Below are 14,599 nucleotides of genomic sequence, written 5' to 3' on the forward strand. Positions count from 1 at the left end.
TTTCACTCTGTCCTTTTCATCCAGTCATAATTAAGTTGTGAAATTGGAATTATATCCTATCGTTAATGACGGAGACCATTTTTGCCTGGCTCTGGCTTCTCTGAAGAAGGTAATTCTGCAAAGTACCCCCTGCTATTGCTTCTTCTCCCATTTATGCTTCCCCTGATGTGGCTTCAGGTGATGTCATCATGGCTTTAGAATTTGATTAAGAAGGGCCACATGGCTCTTCTTCATTGATTCTGATATTGGATTCCGTCATTCTTACTTAAGAATTATTAAGCAGCTGAAGTTGAAAGGAAAATGTCACCGTGTTTTAGTGCCATTGACGTGTTAGCAGAGGGACAGCTAGACAAGAAGAAAAGAAGCATCCACCATGGGCCACTGCATATGCTGTCCAGCTGTGTGGTGTCCTTTTGATTGTTTTAAGGAGATAAAAATTATTTCCAGAGTGGGTATAGTGGTGCAGTGGATTAGGCTGCTGCTTGGGATGCTTACTTCCCATGTAAGAGTGCCTGGTTCAAGTTCTGACTGCTCCACTTCCAATCCAGTAAGCTGCTAATGCACCTGGGAGGCACCACATGCTGGCCCAAGGACTTGGGTCCCTACCTCCCAGGTGGATGGAGTTCCTGGCTTCTGGCTTTGGCTTGACCTAACCCCTGCTGTTGTGGGCATTTGAGGAGTGAACCACTGGATGGAAGATCTCTGTGCTCTGCCTTTCAAATGAAAAAATAATTTGTAACAGAAGGTATTATTCCCATGTGAAGATGTAGAGGCTGGATGTACACAGGGGAGTAGCTGTTCTCTGCAACATCAACCTGGATCCCAGCAGCTCACTCACTCAATCAATACAAGCACCATGCCTTTCCCTGCAGGACTGTTTAAGTAAATGTGTTGAACAGATTCATGAGGCGACGGCTGAAAGCATGGCTGACCCAGCAACAGAGCTGCTGCGTGTGCCTTGTTTGGTTGTCAGAACTCTGCCTGAGCCAGCCCCAGTTCCATCTCTACTTTGGTCTGCCCAGGGAAGGACCTGATTTCTTCTCCAATAGCAGTTGCAGGTGGGGATTCAGATCTCCGGGACAGACCTTGTCCTCTCTGCTCTGTTCTTCATAGCTAGTGTAGTATCAAAAATGCAAATGTAGGTCCATGATCCCTTATTGGAAACCAGGGGATCAGGTGTGTGTCAGAGCTTTAGAATGTTTCCAGTCTGAGAAAGGCAGTGTGATACATGTATTACTTATGAGGTGATACCCCCTGCTAGGATCGGGACAGCTCCTGCCATTAAACACGTTAATATTTCTGATGTAAAAATAGATAATATAGGATGAACAGTGCTATAAGTAGTGTTCTACCTGCTCAGGTGAGTTTTTAGACCAAATTACTCCAAGTAAGCTTAGATTTTGCTGCCAAAATGAACTAAAATCATACCTGTACATATATATGTGTGGATGTGCACACCAGGTTTGATTTTCAGAGCTTTTTAGATTTTTCATTCAGATAGGAGGTTGCAGCTCAATATTTGTCCAATACTTACTATTGTTAAAATAGTAGCTCCTACAGACTGAGATTATATGACAAGTACTGTGCGAGCAGATTACAGACATTTACTGTGTATGAGTGTCAGAAGCTAAGATGCATATAGTCTTACTGTCTGTTACTGTCTGCATTTTTGCAGTCTAGAGCTGTGTTGTACAATCAATAGCTATTGGCCAAGCATAGCTATTTAAATTCAAATTTATTTAAATTTAAATTCAGTTCTTTGGTCATATACAATCAAGAACTTAATAGCCTCCTGAGGCTAATGGCTAGTATTGAATTAGTCAAATGTATCTCATGGCTATTGTATTGGACAATGCATAACATGGCCCTCAGAACAGAAAGTTCTCATGGTGCTGTGTCTGAGTGTGCTGTCTCAAGCTGTATGGCCCAGCACAGATAGGTCTGTTCATTTGCTGAATTTCTTAACTTCTTGGCATCTCAGTTTTCTTATCTGTATAAAGGAAACAAAAATTATACCTACATAATTGTGATTATGAGGATTAAATGAATTAATGCATATAAAGAACATAGGACAGTAACTGGCATGCACTTATCTCTTAAAAGGTATTACATATTATGATGATTTTTAAAAATGATCTGTCCATCTCCCAGTCCTTGGTCTTAGGCTGAATGTGCTGTTGCCTCTCCAGACAAATGTTTTGGTTACCTCTGCTCCTGTGTGTTGCTGAAGGATTGAGTGAGTGAATAAGGGAGCCTGAGGACACTGCCTTCAGTCCCCAGAGCAAAGATCTGCTAACTTGTTCTTCAGCATCAGGTTCAGATGCAGAGGCTCACAGTGAACCACGTTTATTTTATTGATTCCAGGGACCGGGACTCAGTTCATACCTTTTCCTTCTAGTTTGTTTCACTTTCTTCTTTGTAATCTTAATTTTTTAAAATCAGCCATAATGAGGCTATTGTAAAGCATCGAACTTGCTGTCAGGACCATATATTTGAGATAATATGTTGCAGCTTCATTGATTTGGTGTGACAGCGGTCGAAACAGAAATAAAGTGGAGCTGCTGCTTGGAAGTCACTTGGTGAGGCATTGGATCATTCAAGAGAGTGGTACCTGCCAGAAACTCCTGGGTGTGGACGTGAGCAGAGCCTGGCTCTGAAGACTTGGTAATGTTCTCTGCAGGAGCTACAGGCATGGAGTCAGATGAGATGAGGGCAGTTGCAGTCCTGAACCAAACAGCACAACCACGTTCTTACCACGTAAGCTTTTTGAGCCTTCATTTCATCATTTACCACATGGGGCAACTATTCTCATTCTGTCTCCTTCACCAAATGCACAGGAGACTAAAACATGGTTAGTTGGTACAGGCAACACTATTCTTTTGCTAGAAAGGGACGCCTCTAAGTTTTGGGAGACAGAAGTAGAAATATCTGGTGTCCATTACTGACAAACATTACTTACCAAATGATGTTTATCATTTTTATGTTAGCAGCAAAGAATAATATTGGAACATACACATGTCATCTATATCCATTGTAGAGGACCTGTCCATTGAGGAGCTAATGAGTATGCTAGTGTGACACTGCTGGTTTGGGGCTTTCTGGAAAAAAAAACTTTAGATGTTCACTGGTCATTATCCTTTAGGTCGTTCTTTGTATTACTTCTAAAGTCCTTTGAATTTTGTACCAATAAGAATTGTCCCTCTTTTGTACTTGTGCTTTTCTTCTTATCAAAAAATGAGATATTTTGTTTTTTTGCCCTGGTCACCAGCCAAGCGTCTAGCTTATTTTGTTTTATTTTCAAACGTTCATTTATTTTCATTTATTTGAAAGTCAGAGAAACAGACAGAGATCTTCCATATACAAATGCCCACAATGGCCCGGGCTGAGACAGGCTAGAGCTAGGAACTCCATTCCAGTTTCCCACGTGGGTATGTCAGGGTACCAAGCACTTGAGCTCTTGTCTGCTGCTTCCCAAGCAGAAAGTTGAACTGCATGGACTGATGCTGGAACCAGAGGTGCTGGGACTCAGAGTGGCACCCTGATATGGAGTGCGGGCATCCCAAATGGTGCTTTACCCCAGCGTGCCACAGCACTCGTCCCTCATCGCTTATTTTAATGCTCGTTTGCAGCTTTCACCTCATTCTTTCTTTATACAGTTTTAGAGTTAAATAATTATAAAATGATAGAACAGTAAGAAAGATGAGATCAAAGTCTAGTTTCTTTATTTTTGCAGAGGAAGACATTGAAAATCTAGAGATAGCAAGAGGGCTACTTGGAGACTGAGGGCAAGACAGTGGCAGAACTGGATTAAAATTGTTGTGCCTGACTCAGCCACTCATCGGGTAAGTTCAAATCAAAAGTTGTGCAGTGAGCACTGAAGCAGATCCAGTGACTATGTGAGTCTCATGTATGTTGGAGGCACTTGATGAGGCCATCTCACCATAGCAATGGCCTTGTTAATGAAGCCTGAAACATTTGAAGTCATTGGCTGCTGTATCAGAAAGGAATATGTATAGCCATAAATCATGACTCCCAACTTAAACAGTTTTATTTTCCTTACCCATGAATTCCAGACATCAGCTGTTGTTAGCATTGGTTCTGATGTTTAAAGATGCCTCCAGAGACCTGGGCTCTTGTTGTCCTACCTCTTGTTCACAAAATAACTCTTAGTACCAGGCTAAGTCAGTTTCCTGGAAGAAGGAGGAAAAGCTAAAGATCAAGCTTTCAGCAGACTTACACATCTAGAATCCTTTCATTGGGTTTATACTTCTGTTTTATTTCTTATAACTGAGACTTCTAGCCATACTTAAATGTAAGGAACTTTGAATATTTACCTGTCTAGCTTTTGTCATTAGGGTGCTGCTGGTTTTTTTTTTTTTTTTAACAATAAGTGGGAATGGATATAGTCCAATCACAGTGGATGCCAACCATGATTACCTGGTACAGGTGAAACAATACATATTGACTTATATCAGCCTTACCTATTATAGCGGGTGACCAGGGAGAAGAATTAAGAGTGGTTATTGACAGAGTGTCAACAGGTCTGCTGCTGTGCAGTGTTCTACATCAATGTCAGCAGAGGTCAGTAGTAGATATTTTAGGCTTTGTGGGTTTAGAGTCTCTGTTAAAATTACTCACCTCTGCTACTGTGATGTGCAAGTGCTTTAGACAACCCCTAAGTGAATGGACTTGACTGTTGCTGTGGTTGAAATATGCCCCCCAAAAGTATATGCATTGGAGACAAAATCCCTAAGTTCATATAGTGATGGTATTTGAAGGTCAGGTATTTGAGAGCTAATTGAGATTATATGAGGTCATAAGGGTAGAGCTCCCATGATGAAATTGGTGGCTTTATTATGGGGCGGGGGGGGGGGGTGGAGAGCAAGATCAAGAATGAGAGTGAGAGAGAGAGGTAAATTTGCATGTTTTTATGCTCTATTGCCATGTGATGCCTTCTGCCTTATTATGATGTAATAGGAGGCCCTCACTGGCTGCTGGCCTCTTGATACTGGACTTCCCAACTTGCGGAGCTGTGAGAAGTAAGTTTATTTCCTTTATAAATGATCTAATCTGCGGTTACTGTGGTTTGGGTATTGACTTGGCTGTCCTCCAAAAGTCCGTGATTGTATTAGTCAGCTTTTCATAACTGTAACGAAATATCTGAGGCAGCTTAACTTTGTAAAGAAAGGAGGTTTATTTTGACTTATGATTCTGGAGGACCACAGTCCCATATAAAGAAGGCCCCATTGCTTCTGGTGTTCATGTTCTTTCTGGCAGGGTCCTAAGATGGCTGAGGTCATTACATGGCAAGAGACAGGGGGTGGATGCTCATGTTTGTCTATCTCCATCACTCTGTGGTCGGTCAGTCAGTCAGTCTCTGTCTCCTTAGAAAGCCACCACGATTCAATCATGGAGCTTCCATCCTAATGACTTAATCTAACCTTAGCCACTTCCCAGAGACCCTGTATCCTCTAAACGTACTTGAACCAAGTTTCTATCCTCTTAGTATCATTAACTTATGACTTTGAGGTTTGAAGTGCTGTGTGAGTTCTGGGGCCATATCATATCCAAACCATAGCAGTGGTTAGAGGCTTAGTCTCCAGGCCACTCTTGGGAGGTCATCAGAGCTTTAGGCGGTTGGAGATGGTGGGGGGTCCTTCAGTCACTGGGGGTTTACTCCCAGAAGGAATTGTGGGATCTACCCCCACCTTTCACTTTCCATTCTATAACATAAGCTCTTCCACACACATGCATCTTTGCTATGATATGACTGCAGCTGGGAGGGCCTTTGCCGGAACTAAATCAGTGCAGATATGATGCCCTTGAACCTTCAGAACTATAAAGTAAATAAACCTTTTCTCTTTGAAAAGTTTGCTGCCTCAGGCACTTTGTTGTAGCACCTCAAAGCTGACTAGTAGTGATATTCTATCATAGCAGCAGGGAATGGACTAAGACAACTATTTTCCAGTAAGATTTTACTTACAGAAACAGGCAGGAGGCAGATTTGGTCTATAGGTTACTGTTTGATGACCCATGTCTACATCCACTGAGAATGTTGTAACAATGAGACTGGTATGCCAGAGATGGTTAAATCAATCAGTTTCTTTCTCTCTCTCTCTCTCTCTCTGTCTCTGTCTCTGTCTCTCTCTCTCTCTCTTCCCCTCCCCCCCAATAGTGTCCGAGGGGCATTACCAATATTTTCCCATTCTGAACTAGATAATCCTCTTTCTTTCCCAGTGGACAGGAATGGAGAGGAATCCCTGTCTTGCTCCTTCTGGAGGCTCTACCTTCTGCTACCACATGCCCACCATCAATAATGATATGTGGAAATTAACTGTTACAAGAACAATCTCTGTCTTTTACTTTGAGGGGCATCTTCCTGTATGGCCCCACTTTTTTCCATTTAGAACAGTCAATGAGATTGTGAATATGAAAATGCTTTGTGAGCTCCAGAGCAACATACAAAGCCTCCTGTGTACAGCAGCCTTCCCCTTTGCACACACTCGCCATACTTCAAGGACCTTCTATACTTTCCAAGGACTGCACACGTCTCCTGGCATGAAATCTGCCCGTGTCTGAGCTCTGCTTATCTTTCCTGCAGCAGCACAGTCTGCTTAGGGAGTGTATTAATTACCACAATAGGGTCATTGAAGTGAGCTCTTCATTTACAAGAACCCCCCAGGGATGCCTGTACACAAACACATACCCACACTCACACACTCTCATTAGAAGTTTTTGCCATCCGTGCCTCAGCCTTTGACAGCAGATACTTTATGATGGTAGAGCAGATGACACAGAGGAGAGGCTGAAACTGGTAGGAATTAGAGGTTTGCTAAAGGCAGGCTATACAGGCCTGGTGTCAGTCACGTGGAGCGTTCAGATAGCACACCACATGGCTGGGCCTGTGAGCCCCCAGATTGCCTAAGCCAGAGCCCTTCTCATTGTCCCTACCACACCCTTCTTCTTCCTTGGAACTTCCAGAAAGGCTCCATCCCTTCTGGCCAGAATCTACCCTCTCTCTCACCTTCCTTCTAAGGCCTCCCCATTTTTCACTCTTAGCCTAGGCATCACGTCTTCCGGGAAGCATTTCCTGATTCCTGTGGCACCTCATACAGCACGCATTCAGACCCTACTGTAACTGTATGTTTGTTTTCCCCACTGGATGCTGGATCTGCAAGGACAGGAAGCTCCGTGTGGTGACTGGCATGTAACCGGAATTCAGTCAAGGTTTTGTCCATTCCTCTGCTCGCAGGCAGGACTCTATTCAGAGTAGTGGCTTTCTCTGACCTTTGAAAGCTTCAGGAAAGAATGCTTCCCCAACCCCAGCCATGCTGAAGCTTCCCATCTCTGTATGGAGCATTGGATTGCACCACCCACATGGAAGGGTCAAGGCAGACTTCCCTGTGCATGGTGCTTCAAAAAGTCATGGAAAATAGAATTAAAAGATAAGTTGATTTTGATGCAAACATTTTTTGACAATCTTAAAAATATTCACCGAAAGGGCAGGTGTTTGGCACAGTGGTTACGTTGCTCCTTGGGGCACCTTCATCCCATATCAGAGTGGGTGGAGTTGATTCCTGGCTCAATCTCCTTTCCAGTTTCCTGCTGATGCAGACCCTAGGGAGTAACGGTGATGACTCAATAGCTGGATGCTTGTCACCATGTGGGAGACCCCAGGCTGAGTTCTTGGCTCCTGGCTTCAACTTGGCCCAGCCCCAGCTGTTGTGGAATTTGGGGAGTGAAACAGCAGATGAAAGATATCTCTCTGTCGCTGTATGTATAGCTCTCTGTGTCTCTCTACTGTTCAAAATAAATACATAAAGTCTTAAAATTTCATGGAAAATGTATATTATGAAAAAATAAGTGGATTTCAAAAGTTTTTGAACCAAAATAAACTTATATTTTAATTCTATTTTTCCATACACTGTTGAAATACCCTCCTTTGTGACTGGCTGCAGAATTTTTAGGAAACTTTTTTAGTTCATTTATTCATTTATCCAGGAATCAGTTATTGAGAACCTGCTATGTGCTAGGCACTGAATTAGGAATCTTGACATGGAACTGAAACTCATTCATGTGTAGCTTTTTTTTTTTCAACTATTGCCTTTTTTTGGAAAAAAGAGATTTATTTATTTGAAAGACAGAGTTACAGGGGGAGAGAGAATTTTCCATCCACTGGTTCACTCCCCTAATGACTGCAACAGCCATGGCTGGCTGGGCCAGGCCAAAGCCAGGAGCTTCTTCTGGATCTCCCACATGGGGATGCAGGGCCCCAGCACTTGGGCCATCTTATGATGCTTTCCCAGGTGCATTAGCAAGGATCTTTTGCAAAAGTAGAGCATCTGGGACAGGAACTGCTACCCATGTGGGATGTTGGTGTCACAGGTGGTGACTTAACCTGCTATGCCCCATGTGTGCCATTTGCCAGGTACTTTCAGCAGGCACAAAATAAGCTTCACTTAGTCTTCATTGTGCATCTGTGAAGTGCTTACTGTTATCTTCATTTTACAGCAAATAGTTTCAGAAACATTTGGGATCACATGACTGAGACTTGCAGGAGTATAAGCCAGTCTGTGCTCCAGGGGAACTCAAAATCTAATTGGGAAAACATTCATTCATTCAGAAAGTATTTGTTGAGTGTCTATTTTATGCCCCTCACTGTTAGGAATTCTTGGGATATACCTGTAAACAAGGTGAATTGGGCCCTTCCTCTAAGGTATTGTGCAGTAAAAGAGTACCTGGGGAAAGTGCTCTCTGACTGTGTTGAGTACAAGAGTGATGGAGATGGAGGAACTATTCCAGGTGGAGCAGTCAGGGGCAGCCTCCCCAAGAAGGTGATGGATGATGGAGCTGAGACTCACAAGGGGACAGTAAAGTGATGATGCGAGGGCAGGGTGTGCTGAACAGAGGCAACAGGTGGTGCCAAGGCATTGTGCTGCAGGATAGGAAGAGAACATGCAGTGACATGAGTGCGTCAGTGGCGATTTGTGAAGGCCTTTGTAGAACAATTTAAGGTTTTTGGATTAAGGCAAGTGCAGTGGAACAACTCTGTAGTATCTTAAACTATCAAGGACCTTGTCAAAGTTTCTGAAGACCTCTGGGTGCTTTCTGGAGACAGGGTTAGATTAGATCAGGAGCAGAACCAGGGCAACCATGGAAATCAGTTAGAAAGCTGCGAGAGAGAAAAAAGGAGGTGTGTGTGTTGTAGGGCAGCAGGAGAAGATATGATGATGACAGTGTCTTGGGTCAGAAAGGCCACAGTGGAAGTGGAAAGAAATGGATAGATCCAGGATGGAACAAGAGAAATAGAAGTCAGTGAGGTAAGAGGAGCAGGCGTTGGTAGCTTGTGAACAGAGCTTCTGCTGTGCAAAGGAAAGCAGAGACGGTCAGTTGTCCTTTGATGTATGGTTTTCCAAACTATGTTCGAAGCACATACGCTGTTCTGTGAGATGTAGAAAGTTGTTGTTGGGAAAAAAATTATCAAAGGCCTTCATGACTTAAAAAAAAGTGGACCATAGTGCTTTTGAGCGACATTGTAGAGCGATAGTGAGCAAAGAGTATGTTAAAGACTCTGGAAAACTCACTGGTAATGCAACCCATGCAACCCATTTTACATTAACATCACTCCTCTCAGGTGGACTTGGTCCCAGAAATGCTTTTTCACAGGACATCTTGTGCTGCGCCATCTTTTTTTTTTTTTTTTTTTTGGTCTTGCAGAGTGGACAGTGAGAGAGAAAGACAGAGAGAAAGGTCTTCTTTTTGCCGTTGGTTCACCCTCCAATGGCCGCCGTGGCCGGCGCGCTGCGGCCAGCCCACCGCGCTGATCCAATGGCAGGAGCCAGGTACTTATCCTGGTCTCCCATGGGGTGCAGGGCCCAAGGACTTGGGCCATCCTCCACTGCACTCCCAGGCCACAGCAGAGAGCTGGCCTGGAAGAGGGGCAACCGGGACAGAATCCGGTGCCCCGACTGGGACTAGAACCCGGTGTGCCAGCGCCGCAAGGCAGAGGATTAGCCTAGTGAGCCGCGGCGCCAGCCAGCTGCGCCGTCCTTCTATGGAGAAGGTCTGTTGAGACAGGAGGATCTGCCGCAGCATTGCTATTTTGGTTGTGACAAGATGTGGCCCAAAAGGAAGTGACTTGCCCAAGATCACAGAGCTGGGTAGAGGCAGAGTTTGCAGAAATCCTAGCTTCTCTGACTTTAGACAAGGCTTCTCCTACCCAAGGGTGCCATCTGCATTTGCAGCAGAGTTCTGTGCTATGGTACTAATATGGGCCTGACTACAAATAATTTGCCTCTGTGCCTGCAGCATGAACAAAACACTCTGCCCCCCACACCACCCTCCCAGAAGGGCCCTAACTCAAAAACAGTGATGCACCCTTCTCTGGCCAAGATGTCAGGCTTATAAATTTTTGCCTTAATGAACAACAGAGAGTCATAAAAACCGCACATGGTGAGAAATGCAACAGCCTTGGTGGCTTGAGGGGTCCAGGCACTACTGAAATATGCTTGCAAACTCAACTCCCCAGCAACCTCCTAAATAATAATGGGCTGTAATGAGGTGATAATTATCACGAGAGACGACTCAGCAAAAACAAAAGAGAAAGATTTCAAATTTTAGGATAGCAGGGATGCAACTTGGTTGTAATTCTGTGTAACCTCATGGGGAACCTGTCCACTGCTGATAAGAAGCCCCTTTGTGCTTTCTGGCTATAAGGCAAAGAAAGTGTGTTTCCAGGTCAGATTCCACTCCAGACTTGGCATCTCCTTGCTGGGCAACCTTATATGAATTAGTGAACTTTCCTGGTTTCAATTTTTCACCTGTGAAGTGGAGGTAACATATCCTTGCAGGGATGATGCAAAAAGTAAATCAAATAATGTTGTCAAGGCACCTGGCCATCCTGATTCAAGCCAGGTGCACGGTGAGTAAGAGTGTATGTGGTTTCTTTGTCTTTTAACATCAGATCATTCTAATAATGTTTGTCAGCTACCTGTGCACTCAAATTGCAGAAGACATGTTGATTGCAAATGACAGAATCTCACTTTAAAATAAGTTAGGTCAAAGAAAATCTATGTTTTGTTTTGCTTGTGTGCTACTGAAAATACTATTTGTCATAGCGAAGGGAGCCACTGTGTGTGGTTCAGTTTCAGTGACTTTGACTTCGTTCTCTGTGATCAGCTTCCTGAATGTGGAAGGGGGTGACTGTCAATAATTCTTAAGGACTCAGAAGTTTAAAAAAAAATCTGAGGGAAGAGTCCCTGATGGGCCTAGATTGGCCTAGAATGGGTCACGCAGGACCAGGACCAGTCAGCTGTGGCCAGAGGAGTCTGTGAGAGCAGATCAGTACCTATTCCTATCACAGAGTAAGAATTTCTAGGAAGAAGGCTTCAGACATAGGGGATGCTGGGCAGACAAAGTCTATATCCAGCAACTCCCCTTCAAAGCCAAGTTCTCCACAGGAAATCCAATGGACAGCTACTCTTTTGGCTCATTCAGCTCCCTTAACAAAACCTTTCTTTGTCCACAATATCTGCTTTGCCATTGGAGAACCACCATACCTCTTCCTGTGTGCTTTGGGAGTAGAACACATCCTTCCTTAAGGGTACTGGGCTATCAGTTCCCACATTCTTGGGCCAGGTAAGCATGCTGTAAGCTGGGCCAATCGGACTCTGGCTTCTTCCCAGTGTTTGATTCTTAGAGGAATGACTAGAGTAGATCATTGCATTGAGTCTTAAGTACTGGGTCCCTGAGTTCTTCCTGCCAAGTTCCCTAACTCTTGCTAGCTAAAGTCAAATTGCTGAGTTCTCTGATCTGCCCTAAAGCTACCCTGAGTGATCTTCTAGGAAACTCTACTACTCATTTAAATCTGCTGGACTCAATTTCTGTTGCTTGCAACCAAAGACCTTTCACAGATGCATGTAGAGCACTATAGCACCCTCCACACCTTCTACTGAGCCCAAATGCTCAAGAAAGTGTGGCAGCCCTGTGGACTCTGTGAACTCTCATTTAATTCTATCAAAATCACCTGCCTCTGTTCTTCAAAGAGAATTCTAGATCCACCCCAATATGTAACAGTTAAAAGAGAGGCAGATTATTTGAATCAGGAAAGCCCAAACCCTGAAGGTTCAGGTTCTACCTTTTTCTTTTGGTATATATAAGGAACCCTGGTGGTTGGGACCGGCGTTGTGGTGCAGCAGGCTAAGACACTGGCTGTGATGCCAGCATCCCATATGAGTGCTGATTCGAGTCCCAGAAGTTCCACTTCCTATCCAGCTCCCTGCTAATGTACCTAGGAAAGCAGAAGAAGATGGCCCAAGTGCTTGGGCCTCTGCTTACCCGTGTGGGAGACCTGGATGGAGTTCCAGGCTCCTGGTTTTGGCCTGGTCCATCCCAGGCTGTTGAGGCCATTTGGGAAGTGAACCAGCAGATGAAAAATCTCCCTCCCTCTCTGTTTCCCTTTCTCTCTGTCATTTTCTAACTCTGCCTTTCAAATAAATAAACAAAACTTTAATAAATTAAAAGAAAAAGATCCTGGTGTCTCTGGATCATGCTTTGAGAAGCCTTGGACTTGATAGTTTCTCAGGTCCCTTCAATTCCAGGTTTCTACAGTCTGACCACATGCCAAGCTGTGCTTGAGTCCTAGGTTTGTCATCCTCTATGCAGATGGTCCTCTGTATCTCAAGTCTGTTCCATTTGGTGCCACCAAAGATACCTTTCTTTAAATCAGTATCTCTACTTAAGAGTGCCTGTTAGCTAAATATGTTATGTGTACTTGTCACTGGGGTATTTTATACTATTTGGGGCATTTGTATGTCATTAAGCATAAGGCAGCCCGGGTTAATTGAACTTGTTATTTTTGGAATTGAAATTATTTTTTTTTCATTAATTGAAACCATTCCCCAGAATAAAAATATCTCATGCTTTGAAGTTCACAGCTGTGGCTCCAAAAATTTAAAGCACATCTAGGGGGCTGGCGCTGTGGCGCAGCGGGTTAATACCCTGGTCTGAAGCGCCAGCATCCCATATGGGTGCCGGTTCTGGTCCCGGCTGCTCCTCTTCCGGTCCAGCTCTCTGTTGTGGCCTGGGAGAGCGGTGGAAGATGGCCCAAGTCCTTGGGCCCCTGCGCCCACGTGGGAGACCCGGTAAAAACTCCTGGCTCCTGGCTTTGGATCGGTGCAGCTCCAGCCGTTGACGCCATTTGGGCAGTGAACCAGCGGAGGGAAGACCTTTCTCTCTGTCTCTCCCTCTCACTGTCTGTAACTCTACCTATCAAATAAATAAATAAAAACCTAAAAAAAAAAAAATAAAGCACATCTAAATCACTGGATCTAAATGCACATTTCTGGGAACTACCTTTGAAGATGTGGGTTTAGTATGGCTCCAGCAGGTCATAGGAATCTACACTTGTCAAATAAGGGCCATAACTGAGCCAGCATCATTGAGTTGTTTCCATTCTGAAATGTGGTAGCCCTGTGCCTGATTTTACCATACAGAACCATTATTACTATTGCTAGTTTTGTTCATGATATGGTATCCAATGGTGGCTCATTCAGTGGTGATTCAAGCAGACATTGAAAATAACAACCAAGGGGCTGGCATTGTGGTGTAGCAGGTAAAACTGCTGCCTGTGACACTGGCATCCTATTTGGGCACTGGTTCAAGTCCTGGCTGTTCCACTTCCAGTCCAACTCCCTGCTGCTGTGCCTGGAAAAGCAATAGAGGATGGTCCAAGTCCTTGGGCCCCTGTACCCATGAGGGAGACCTGATGAAGTTCCTGGCTCCTGGCTTCAGCCTGGCCATTGCAGCCATTTGGGGAATGAATCAAAATGAATCAGCAGATGGAAGAAAATTCTCTCCCTCTCTCCCTCTCCCTCCTTCCTTCCCTACCCCTAACTTTGTCTTTCAAATAAATAAATGAATCTTTAAAAAAAAAAAAAAAGAAAATACCAAACAACTCTAAGGCTGGTATCTCTCAGTTCTGTCTGTTGCCACCGCTACTGTGTTATTACAAATTCCCCATCATCTCACACCTGTGACAGCACAGCTCTCCTTACAGTGGGTCTCCCTGACTTCACTCTCCTCTGTTAGAGTCACTCTCAGAGCTGTTTTGCTGAAGCTCAAATATGACAGTATTACCTTCTACTGGAAGCCTCTCCAGGGGTCCCTGCTGCTCCCAGCACCAGTGCTCTGGCACGGTCTAGCTCACGAGTTCTCCACAACAGTAACTTTCTCTCTCCCTCATCTCTTGCTGTCGTCCACAGTCTGGCCTCCAGAAGCAAACCATGGACTCCCTCCTGCTTTCCTTTAAGGCTTTGCTCATTTGGTTCCCTCTACTTTAAATCTGATAACTTTCCCTTTTGCTTGGCCAAAGACCCATCAAGTTTCCTTCTGGGCTGTTGCTCTTCTATGAAACCCTCCCAGACTTCCTAAATACTCGATTAGATTCCCTCTTCTGTCCTGTTACTGCATCCTGTATCTCTGCTCTCCCAGCACATGTTCCGTCATACTGAAATGATCTGGGTACTTTTGTAGGCCTCCCACTAGGGACTGAACTCCAGGGCACAGGGACTGTGTCTTTAGCACCTCCTAATGTTCACAT

At 44.3% G+C, this 14,599-nt stretch overlaps 1 long non-coding RNA gene across 1 annotated transcript; it reads right to left on the reverse strand.

Annotated features, from left to right (window-relative positions):
- Nucleotides 1–1,633: 1,633 nt before the first annotated feature.
- LOC127493612 (uncharacterized) lies at nucleotides 1,634–4,823 on the reverse strand. The gene is made up of 3 exons (XR_011390693.1): nucleotides 4,639–4,823; nucleotides 4,061–4,190; nucleotides 1,634–1,990 (listed from the first exon to the last, which is right to left on the reverse strand). It is a non-coding gene; the product is annotated as an uncharacterized lncRNA (long non-coding RNA).
- Nucleotides 4,824–14,599: the final 9,776 nt, after the last annotated feature.

Source organism: Oryctolagus cuniculus, chromosome 7 (assembly GCF_964237555.1).
Source record: "Oryctolagus cuniculus chromosome 7, mOryCun1.1, whole genome shotgun sequence".
NCBI lineage: Eukaryota > Metazoa > Chordata > Mammalia > Lagomorpha > Leporidae > Oryctolagus > Oryctolagus cuniculus.